General features: G+C 36.5%; 1 long non-coding RNA gene across 1 annotated transcript; it reads right to left on the bottom strand.

Moving 5' to 3' along the window:
- Positions 1–8,635: 8,635 nt before the first annotated feature.
- On the bottom strand, positions 8,636–10,484 carry LOC126631010 (uncharacterized). The gene is made up of 2 exons (XR_007626204.1): positions 10,438–10,484; positions 8,636–9,272 (listed from the first exon to the last, which is right to left on the bottom strand). It is a non-coding gene; the product is annotated as an uncharacterized LOC126631010 (long non-coding RNA).
- Between the last annotated feature and the right edge of the window lie 2,352 nt (positions 10,485–12,836).

Below are 12,836 nucleotides of genomic sequence, written 5' to 3'. Positions count from 1 at the left end.
TTGGTAAACTTAAAAAAAAATAGCTTATTTTGGAAGCTGCTGTGAGAATAAGTTGAAATCAAAGGAAAAAGCTGAAGCTGCAATTTGTAGCTTTGGAAAACTGGCTTTTTTTCAAAGCACACAGAACTACAGTGCTCCTTTAATGAAAAGATCCACTATCAGACTGCTTTTTTTTTTCAAAAGCACTTTTACAAAAAAGTTTACCAAATACTTTGCTGATTTATTTCACAGCCGCTTATTCTCACAGCACAGCCGCTTATTCTCACAACAGCTTTTTTTCAAAGCACAGCAATACCAAACCAGCCCTTAGAATGCCATTCACATGGGCATTATGAACTTGGGCCCCATTAATTGAATATGGTGCATGAAACAAGTAAGGGTGGGTTCAAAAAACCGAAAACAAAAAAAAACCGAAAACCAAACCGAACCGAAACCGAAAAAACCGAACCGAACAAAAAAACCGAACCGAATTGAAAAAACCGAACCGAACCGAATTCTTTTGGTTCGGTTCGGTTTTAGTGATCTAGAAACCGAACCAAACCGAACCGAACCGAATTAATTAAATTAATTTTTTTATTTAATTATTTGTTTTGGATATTATTTTCTAAACCCAATTTGTAAGTTAAAATGTGCTAAACCCAATGTGTTGCCAAACTTTAAGCTCAAAATATTAAAAAAAAGTCCTATAAAAACTCTAAACCCTAACCTATTATTTATCCCCCATATAAGGTTCCGGAGCCAAATCTCATCCTGAAGTACCTACATCCATCTCCATATCACTGTATACTTCTGTCTCAGCTTTCTTTTCCAAATCTACTCTCATATAACATGTAACAGAATCCATAAACATTTATTTCGGGTAGATTACTTAGGGAATTTGTGATGGAAAAGAATCCAACACACACTAAATAAATCCACCCACGCATTTCTTTTACTAATCAAGTTGTCAACATGCAGTTACAAGCAAACAACCCTGATCTTTGAACAACATCATACAATTTAACTTTTCTAAGTCATTTGTATGATTTTTGTGTTGTGAGGTTGTTAGTTTGGACTTTGGAAGACTTGATTGATAATTTTAGTTCAACTTTAAATGTTTATTTTCATTGTCTTTGATTATAGTTAGAATGCTTATGTTATGATTGTGTTGGATACGTTAAAATTTAAAATTTCAATGTTTTTCATTTTTTGAAAGAAAAAAAAACAAAAAACCGAAACCGAACCCAAAAAAACCGAACCGAAAAAAACCAAAAAAAAAATGAATCGAACCAAACCGAACCAAAATTTCGGTTTGGTTTCGGTTTTGGCAAAAAACCGAACCGAATTAAACCGAACCCACCCCTAGAAACAAGCATGGCAAAATGGAAAAGGTTTCAAGACAAAGGAAAAGAAAGAAAGGGTGCTCATCATTCGGGATTTTTAATCCCATAGAAAGCTATCTAAGAAACACTCGAGGCTCTTGCTGACTCCCGCCTTTGTCGAGGAATGTCTCTATCACAGACATAAGCAACAAGTAGAAGCAAGGCTATGGCTTCTATATCAGTCTCACTTATAGCAGAAAACCAGACAAACCTAATATTTTCGTGGGCAAAATTAACATGGGAGTTGCTTCGTATATAAAAGCCTTTTTTGCTAAGAAATACAAGTCTACAAGGGAAAGAAACCACCGACTCTGATGGCTGCAGCAAATGAGAGGAGGGTGACCCCTTACCCACTGTCGTTCATTTATTTCTTCTCATGCAAATATGGGAAGTGAAAATAATGAAGATGAACAAAGCAATCTCCACTATGATTTCAAGGACCATATCTGCTAGGTTGTTGTATGTCTTTCGTAAATATCCCATTAAAATCGGGATAACAAAAGAACAAAGAAAGCTACAACAGGGAATACAAAATAAAGGAAGTTGTCTTCTAAATTGCTAGAAGATTACACACAAAGAAAAGATGAGATAGAGACAAAATGATGGAAGCTACACTCAAAAGTAAAGGAAATAAATAAGTTTTCGTCAAGGAAAGCTTTGTACAGTACTCGAGACGACGATATTGTAGCAGCTTTGATGTTCTGGCTTCGTAGGTTTAATAGTTGTTCTTCCTTCTTACTCCACCGAAAGCCTTGCTATTAAGAAAAGGTGAGTTGATTCCAAAGTAGTGGATGATTGCAGTAAAGGACAAAAAGATGGGCAAGTGTGATGCAAGGAAGTCAAAATCCCCTGATCATTTCACGTGGTTAAATGAGCAAACCCCTATGAAAGAATGGAAGTGGATACAGGATAAAAAAATAAATATCCTGGGTGGTGATTCCAAATTATGGCAATACCTCATCTTGGTCACAAATAAAGCCTCTGTACAATGAAGGAAATGAGGCAATCACATAATAGTTCAATTGATGAAAGACCCAACAATTAAAAGGGTGTCTATCTGTTCAAAAACAAAAAAAGACAAAGCTACTTCTACAAGGGCTTATCAGTACTCCCAAGCAACAAATACAAGATTGCCAGTCAAAGGGTCTGAAGCAACGCTTTCAAATACAAAGCAAGTTGAACTCATAAAACAAAATTGCCAGTCAAAGGGGGTTTATACTGATTAACAATTAATTGGTATAATTTTCCAAGTGAAGTCAATGGACATGATATCCAAAGTAAATTCGTCCATTGTATTAGTTGGCATATAATTGATACAAAATTTCTACAAAGCCAAATCCAAATTAAAATGGCACAAAGCTGCTTCAAATAGCACAAAGTCGTTCCAAATTAACGAACTACGCCGGTTTGATTCCGTTAAGGATACGTAGGCAGTCTAATATCAAGTTTTAGACGCAACCGTGAAACCGAAATGAATCCCTGGTTTATATAAACTAAATTCACTTCTGCTATCAAATACCAAAATGGCACAAAGCCGAATAAAAGTTTTCAAAGGGCACGAAGCCGTATCAAAGTCTCAAATGGCACAAAGCCGAAGAAAAGTCTCAAATGGCATGAAGCCATATCAAATTTTCAAATGCTCATCGCCTGCATGAGCTGAAACTGCATAAGGCACTATGCTCTTCGCCCGCATGAGCTAAAACTGCACAAGGTATCAAATCCAAATAAGTACCAAATCCATGAACTACGAGTGACTTGATCCCTCAGGAGGGTACGTAGGCAATCTAGGATTCGACCTAGATGCAGTCACAAAATCAAACAAGCACCAAAATCCTCAAGTTACATTTTATTCGAAATGGAATCAAAGGGTATTTCTTTCCCAAAAGGAAGGTTGTAATTAATAGGCGTGTAGCCTAGAATGGGTCGAACTCGAATTAATAAAACCCTCTTCGGAAAATCTAACGAGGGTGAAATTGTGTCGAGTGAATTATTTGTTTATATATTATGTACAATTTTTGCTCAACACTCAGAAACAGACTTATCCTCGTGATTAGATGCCTCCTCCAATGTTGTCAATGCTTCCAAGTTTGAATCATTGAATAGGTTGTGGAGGTCCTCACGGGATAATTCAAAATCATCATATATTTCTTTTTCCTCATGAGAGTAAGCATCCGCCTCCCAATTAGCAACAGAAGATTGAGCGGAGAAATCTTCGTCGTCACTGTCTAACAATTGAGCCGAATTCATGCCTAGAGCCTCCATCCTTCTCCACCATTGATCTGTTGAATTCTTCTCGCTCGATCCGCCCGTTGATCGAACAAGGTCATCATTGGCCTCGCACTCCAGATCTTCCTCTAATTCACTAACTGAATCAGTGAATGTGAGGTTAGAAGACAAGGCTTCCGTCAGATTAGGCCATTCTAGATGATTCTGATAAGAGCCAAAATCATGTGGTAGAAGAAGCTTTAGCAGCATTCCGCCCCTATCGGGTTGTCCAAATCTCCCAAAGCAACTCGAACTTATGCTCAAGGAAGGTTTGATTGGAACGGCTGCTGCATAAAACTCCAACGGATTCGAAAACGTTCGAGACTTGTACAGAAATTCCGTTTCGGATTGAAGATGAGAACTCAACCCGTGAGTAGTTAGGGTGAGTGGGCCACGACCTGACCCATCCCAGTGTAGGTCAAAGCCCACCGATTTACCATTTATAATTGTAAATAAATGTTTGGCAGCCATAGGCCCGCTCACCGCAATGTTATCTCCAATATTTGGGCTTTGTGGATCAAGGCCCGCCACTCCATCAAGTTTAATTGGAGTAAAGTTGTTTTTATTAGGCCTGCTCTCGTCAAAAGCATATACAATATTTCTAGTACAAATCTCCACTTTTGTTCCATTAAAATACTCCCTGCTTGATGAAGTCTGTGCCCTCTCTGTACTAGAGCAACTGCCATCTTCTTTCCCATCTAATTCCAGCCTTTTGCTTTTACCCGAAGAAAGCATGTTACTGGAGCTTCCTTTCCATTTCGAAATCATTAAAAAATCCTTTATCGCCGTTGCGTCTGCATTTCCAGCTACTACTGAGTGACTTGCCGTCACTGTCAAGTCCTGTACTTGAGATGGCGTCCCATGCTCTCTTTCAGAGAAAGTAAGGTCAGAGAGTGGGTTTGCAAGCTCCTCGTAACTCTCGTCCACAATCACAGACCTGTCGTGATCAAGCTTTCTGTCACATCCGATAGTGACTGGGTAGTCAAAGATGCCGATTCGGAAGCTAGCACAAGTCCCCGTCGCGTGGACTTCCTTTCCGAGCTCAGCCGTCGTCGGATGAGGTATTCCAGAAATCCTTTGTAATTGCTGATCCTCTTTCAGAGACCCAACTAAAAATTCCGGTCTACCCCGATCTTCAGCTGAAAGCATAGGTCTCCGTCAGCCACTTCTACTACCTCAGGGATGAAACCAGTGATATTGGTTTTTAGTTTTATCTTTGCTTCAAGCAGATAACCGAAACTAGCGGTTGTTTGGTCAATATCCGCCAGACCTCCGCAAGCCTCGCCTATATCCTGAAAGAATTTTTTGGTCCAAAGATGCGGTGGTAAACCTTCCAATGCAACCCAACCTCCATAACTGACCGCCAGTCTTTCAATTCAAACTCTCCCACTACCCCGCCAGTTTCACCTCGGGATACTCCTTCATAGCTATTGCTCCAAGTAGTGCAATTTTTTTTGCTTCCTCCTCGTTCTGGCAAACAAACAGTGCTTTGTTGCATGGAAATGGCGAGAGTCTGATGTCCGTTCCCAGAAGATTTCGAAGTGAGGCCTCCACCTCCCTCCAGGATTGATGCACCACCTTTCTCTCACAGACTACAACACTTCCCCAACTGTAAGATTCTTTAGAGCAAGTCCTCTGATTCCAAGTGAATTCTTTCCAAAATTCCTCTCTAGCACTCCGTGTGGAATCCACAGTTGTCGTCGGCTTGCCTCCAATGACTGCATCCCTGTATGAACCCTGAAAGCCGCCCAAAAGATTTCTCCTAGGCTCAGTTCCAACCCGATTCACCTTCCTCATTGTAGCCCCCGTCTTCTTTCCCCCTCGCAGGATCTCAGACATCAGCTCCTCCAGATTTATCCATCTGATGCCTTTAAAACCTTTAGGAACGAAGATATTTCTGACCAAACCATCCTTTTTAGTTTTGGAAAGAACAAGGACCTCCCCGTTTCTGTTCTGAAATCCTTCAACCCAAAATTGATAGTTGCGACCCTTGTATTTTCTGAAGAAGTTCCGTCCGCCTGTGGCAATAGCTGCCTTTAACTGATCAGTGATCCACGCTGCACAACCCAAGTCAAAAGATATCTGATATCCTCTGGTTCTCTTTTTGTCTGTTACCCGAATCCTCTCGCCAAATGACTTCTCTTCAATCTCCAAAATGAAAACCTTGTGCTCAACTTTAAAATCCCTGGACAAGTGTCTGTAGCTTATCTTGCCTTCTTTTTCCAAGTGTAATTTCTCGATCTTTAACCAGAGGCATTCCCAATTTGGTTTTGATTTTTAAACCCAGCTGTCACGGCAATGGAGAGAATCATAACAATCCAATTAATTTCTGGAATATTATAAACACATATATAATTGGAGGGAAATAAAAAGTCACAACTCTACACCATTAGTTCTGCAGGACATGCATGCGTAAATTTGAAAGAAAGAAACAAATTATTTAGGCTCGATTCACTATAGACCAGTAAACGGGGCGAGATGATAAGTGCACAGTTAACAATCTAACCCCTTTATTTAAAACAACAAATCATTTTTACCAATAAAAAATGGAGTTGGGCTTTGCGCACATAATCAACAACAAACATAGAAAGTAGTTCTAATCCATTATGTAGGACATGCACCAAAGGTTTTTCGAGTAGAAAAAAAGATGTATTGCCTGAAACAGAGATGACCAGGGTTTGAAACATTCAAATTTTTTTCCTTCGTTAACTAATGAAATGCGTCGAGATAAACGAATCATGTAGAATCAAACCCGATCTAGCAATAAGAAAGCATACAACACAAAAAATTAACAACAATCCAAAATAGTTTTGGTTCTTCCAATAAAAGGCTTAAGAGTATTAAACAAATCATCAAAGATTGCAACAATTAGAAAGTCGGAAATTGAAAGTCTGCATTTGCTATGCCTGATCCCATAGACGTTGGAAAAAATGTTCATTAAATATATTCAGGAAAAGATAGAAACCAATGATGCAATTCCATCGCTTGGGATAGCATACATCAGGCTGGAATCTAAGCCTGAAACTAATATTTATCCATCGCACATCATCTATAAGATTGTCAAGTTCCATTTGAATTTTCATCATTATAAAAATAAATATTTATCATGCTTATTATATTATTCATTTCTTAACTAAAAAAAGATTAATTTTCCAAAATAACAAAAATACGAAGTAATCATATAAAGTTATATGATTAGTAACAATAATGCCATTAAGGAGGTGTTGCACCAAAAATATTTTAAACACACATAAATTTCACGGAACGATTATATGCTCCCACAACGAATGAGTTAGAGTGAGATCAAGACAAAACATTATCGTTGTATATATGTGTTAGAAATTCTTTAAATTTTTAGCTTGCCATTTTTTTTTTCGTCAAAGGTAGATATGTCCCATAAGCTCAATCATAGGCAGACAAAATCTAATTAGTTACACGATGCAGTTTTTATATACTTATACGAAGACAAATGGACCGAGCATGTGTAAACAAATTGTTACTAAAAGAATTAAGTAAACCTAACCAACAACCACTATGTAAACTGTATTAGTGACATATGACTTTGTTTCGGTTTAATAGAAGCACCAGAGTACTTTTTTATATGCAATATGAGAAAGAATTCATTACGGTACAAAAACTCTTGGATTAAAGAAAAGCCAAAAAGAGTCAGAGGCACACAATCGATGGTCTTCATCATCATGGGGTAAATCTCTAGCTAAAGAACTTGGTGTATCTGCTTGGGAGATACTAAAGTCAGCAGAAGATACAGCTCCAGAATGGTGAACAAATACTGTCAGAGAAGATACTACATCTATCTAGGGAAAAGCGAAGAATCTATTACATTTGCCCAAGAGGCAAATAAGGGAACTGAAGATGATACACCATCTTGGGGGAAAACTCCAGCTAAAGAAACATCCACATCCACTTGGGGGAGAGATAAGACAGCAGAAGATATTGCTCCTGCTTGGCGGAAATACAGACAAAACATGGAGAGAGTTTTCTCAGTTTATAATCTAAAGAGACATAACACCACATGAGGACTCTGACAACACTTGAAAGTGCATCCCAAGCGCGAAGGCTGTTAGCCATCTCTATCTCACCGGCAATTCTTGCGAGGCACAATGTTGCTGCTGCAATCATGCCTCACTCTTTCTCTGCTACTCTACTTAGCTTCCTAACCTCTGTTTGCCAGCATTGTGCTCGCCGCACAGAAACAGCGAGGAGACAATTGTTACGGTTTTCCAAAGGCATGGATACAACCACGAAACCATTAGCATTAATCTCACCACCTACCCAAACTTCACCCATTCTTGAACCCACCCTTTGCGAACTGCACTCAACCCTTTTATTTTAAATTTTTGGATTTCTTGCACGATATCCATGTCTTCCATATTCTAATAGTGATATACCAATAAAAAATAACAATGTAAAAGCCATACGCACCTCTTCTTCCCCGATCAAAAAATCAAACTAAAAACCATGTTAACCACCACAATTTTTTAGAATTCAGTTATGGCCGAAAACAAATAACTTGCACAACATAATCATCCATGCAAATATAATTTTTAGGGAGTGAGGAACCAACCAAAATTTTCAGAGTTAAAAAAGAGAAGAGAATCTTACAAAAACCGACCAAAGGTGCAATTCAAAAACAAATTTGCTGAATTTTAGCAATCTTGCACATACATTGGCTTTGTTCAGCATTAGACCAAATAAGCAAAGTAATTATTCATTCATGAGAACAGGAAACGCATAAAACTATAAGCAGAGAAACATAATCCCAGGACGATGAGGTTATTGGTAGCAAAAAAATATTCTTAGGGGTGTGATATCCACACATCCCTTTTTACTTATCCCACACCTTTTTGGTTTTTGACCGTCGGATCGGATGAATTGAAGAAGATCAGCGAACAGAAATTAACAAGAGTGTGTGAGAAGTAAAAAATGATGTGTGGATAGCACACCCCTATTCTTAAATGAGACAAAGTTGTATCAAAAAGGTGCAAAAAAGAGTATTAACAACACTTCATATTTAAAATGGTAAAACGTTCACGAAAATACATTAAATTGCGAGACAAAAGTGTACCAAAAAGTTGAAAAAAAGAGTAACAACAACACTTTATGCTTACAATGGTTAAGGGGTTAATTGTTTACATTATTGCCCTTATCGCCAAACAAAAAAGTTTACACTACCCTTATCTTATCCATGACCCATGGCGTCTCTAGACATTTAAAACCCAAAAGGTTGTTGCAGCAGAGGCAAGCAAGAACAACAAAACTCCAACCTCTTTGCAACGACCAAACTTGAACATCCCACGAAAAAACCCCAAAAATCGTTGCAAAACATTATCATCCAATGGAACTTTTTCTTTATGTGGATTACTACGATTTGCAGGTCGATACATAGTATGGACCACCAACTTGTTTCGGTTCGGACCTTTACCATAAACACGCAAACCCATCTTTATTTTTTCTATTTTCACTGCTCTCTTTGTACCAGGTCCCAGGGGAGTATCGAAATATCTCACTAATGTCCCTCGATTTTTTTCATCGCTTCGTGCCTTAACCAGTTCCCTTAAGTTTTTGACCAAAACTCCTAGAATCTGTTGTTCTCTTCGATCAATCTCATTCATCATTTTATTTACTCTGAATCAGACATTAAATACAGCGTTAATATTGATGTTTTCTTTGAAATATATTTTAGTTTCTAGGTTTAAGAATAACACTGTCATATCTTTAAAACTCAAATTAATAAAGTAAATGCATAAGAGCTTGCAAAAGTTAGAAAATTATTAAAGAAAACACAATCAAAAAGCATTTTGACAGTGTTGTAAATCAAATTTTGAAGTGATAGCCGATAAAGAAGCTACGTAACCTAATTATTCATGAGTTAATGCATCTTGCGACTTGAATGTAAATACCCACGAATTTTTCTGAACATCTAAGATGTATTCATGCGTTGTTAAAAGGCAACTCATTTTCTAAAACATGGGTTTTTTTATTAAAAAAAAAATCTGATTTGTTGAGAAAGTGCAGTTACGAACATCATATGTTAAAGCAATTCGGGAATGATGAGATAGTTAACTATCGGAAAAACCCAATTAAAACACCAACCAACCAATAACAGAATCACAGAGATAAAATGTCTAACAACGTTTGATAAAAAAAGCTACAATGTTGGCCTAAACCAGAATAAGAGAGTTAGCAAGGGACCTTCAACCCTAACAGAATCACACAAACAAAATTCAAAGAAAAAAAAAAACAAACCAACCGTCCAACCATTGGACAATAAGATCCCAAACCGACCACACAAACAGAACAAAAACAACATGGAGACATGAACACAAAACCTGGAATTAGATCCCAATCACAAAATGCCAAAACAAAATTCGTAATCTAACTATCCCTATACTAACAGCCCATCCAAGGAAATACAATTGTAATGGGGTTTAGAACAAATAAACCAATCATCCAATTTGAATGTTGTTTGGAACAAATACACCGACTACTCAGTTTTCTCAAGCTTTACATAAATAGACAAATACAGATACGTTCACTAAATAGAAAGAAGCCCAATTCCATTCTAAGCTCAAACCACCAAATAAATGCTTAGTTACTCAACCTTCGTATAAATGGACAGATAATAGATACGCACATAAAAAAGAAAGAAACTCAGTTCCAATATAAGCTAAAATGAACAAAAATTAATCATATATTTAAAATCCAAGCATGAAAGCTTCATGAATATAAATGAAAAAAAGGTAGATAACTAATTAGGATTTGAAAAAAATGATGGCACATAATTATATACATCAAAACATCAAGGAACCAACTTCTTCCTCCAACGGTCCAAATTTCTGAAATATGCAAAAACTAAATCCGTTAGCAACCCTAAGACTTTCAAATTTAAAGACAAAATCTAATGAAATTTTAGCTAAATGATCAAAGACACTAAAAAAACAAAACAAAAAAAATTTTGGAATATTTTGAATCCGAAAATTGTCAATCCCATAAAAAAGTTGCATCTTTTTCACTGTATTTTTCTAGACTTTAATCACAGAGAATCAGCGAAAGCGAGGGAAATTATGTTGATGTTTTATGTAATGGCCAAATAGTGAATACGGTTCCTCAGATTTTGTCAAGTTCTTCAAATTAGCACATATCCAAATTCGAATTGAATAAACCACACGTCCAAATCAATTCATTAAACCATGCATTAAAACTTCTAGAAACTCAAGTTATCGCTACTTGGTTATGAAGACAGATATATGTCACCAGGAAACAAAAAAAAAGGCAAGAATTTGCCAAAATTTGTAAATCAAACACAGATGTATCAACTTATTCTCCTCTGTTAGTCTGTTATCACCTCACATGTCACACTTTTTGAGATTGGATCAATTTGATCACAACCAAACCGCTAGTATTAAATTTAACTAACTAAAGATCAAATGATTTAAACATTGTGTATTACAAATTCAAATCAATGGTGGTAATAAATAAGATAATTTCAGCTACCATTTGCGATTAAAAATGAACAATGCTTACTACCAAGGAATATCTAACAATTTGGGTCTACTTTTGAATTTCGTCCTCATTAACCTGCTTACTTACTTGGTTTTAGATGTCTTTACTTATGAATCTATTTTTTTTTTAGAATGAAGTTAGAAGATGTTCTAGCACCAGAGACTATTAGAAGTTGGAAAGATATGTCGATGCAGTCGTTTGAGAACAGTTTGGGAAACTTTGGGTAGAAAATATGCTCACAAGGAAAACCGACAATGGGTGAGTATCACTCTCAAAGCTGGTTTATGTTTAAATTAGTGAATTACCATAATCTTTGCTGGTCGATTTTCACTTTTGGCCTACTTTAGTGTGTAAATGCTAAATGTATTACTCATTTTGCTTGATCCTGGGCAACACTTACACCCTTACTCCATTGTCACCTTTCTGATTTTTGAAGAACGAAGACTTAACTTTGTCCTAAACTTTTCCTAAATCAATGTAATTGTGTCTTAAAGATTTAGACCTGACGACATAGCAGTGTTTGTGGCAATTTTATTTCTCTTTCGCCTTAATTACAAAAGCAGTACAATTTTTGGGGAAAAGAAGTTTTCATGATGATGAAAGACATACACTCACCATCTTTTAGATTCAGGGATTGTACATTTTAAATTGAATTGGATAAAGTTGAATATAGTATCTGAAAGACTTAGTCTTCAGAAGTTCCAATCATATCCTATTTATTCTTAGTGTCGTTGTGAAAATCTCCTAATGCATAGTTTAAGGAGGTGTAGGAATCTGTTTTGTTCTGCGTGGAACACTCAGGTAACAGTGTAACAACGGGCGAGATTGGATGTTCAAAGAAAAAGACCAATTAATAGGATCATCTGCTAAAGTCTAAAGCTAAGAGAAGTGCAAGAAAACTACAGGTATGTGAGAAATTTTACTTTGCTAATCGGACCTCTGGTTTACAAATACATGATAAAATAATTGAAAAGCCGTAGTTTATCACATGGTTTTTTTATCCTAGCCATAATTAGACTAATGTGATTTATACCTAGAGACTAATGTGCTTTTTCACATGCTTTTTTCTCTCAAAATTTATAGAAATATGAAAATGAGAAAATGATAAATTTTTCTCAACCAATATGCTAAAATGTTCACCACCAGTATATAATAAAAAAAACAGAATGCTAACTTCATCACATAGCAAACTTTAAACACATCACCTTCCAAAATCAAATTAAGAATTCATATGGCACTCATTGAGAAACTGAGACAAACTGAAGTTGTATATTGTAAAATGCAACCGCTTTTAGAGTTCCTAAGTCATATCAGTTAGCAAGAAACCCATTCTAACTCAAGTTGTATAGTGTAATAATGCAACTACAAAAAGACCAAACTTCTGCTGCTAAAAAGCTTTTACAAAATCATAAAACCCTTAACAGTTTGAACCCTACCAGAAAGTTTATGAGTTGAAGAATAGCTGCACTTAAGTGCAGCAAGATCATAACCTTTTACAGCTTCTCCTCTGTGTCAGAACCACCTGCAGTCCAAATTAAGAAAGATTCAATGGCAGATCAAGAACAAATCAGTAATAATTTAAACTACAATCCCTAATTATTGTTGCAGAGAGAATTCATATCAAGATTAACTACATTATTTAATTCGAATGGAATCCAAAAGCAGCATAAATATGAAGGGTAAAAA

This window comes from Malus sylvestris, chromosome 8 (assembly GCF_916048215.2).
Source record: "Malus sylvestris chromosome 8, drMalSylv7.2, whole genome shotgun sequence".
Taxonomy (NCBI): Eukaryota; Viridiplantae; Streptophyta; class Magnoliopsida; order Rosales; family Rosaceae; genus Malus; species Malus sylvestris.
The sequence above is the reverse complement of the archived record's forward strand: the minus strand, read 5'-3'. Positions and strand labels throughout refer to the sequence as shown.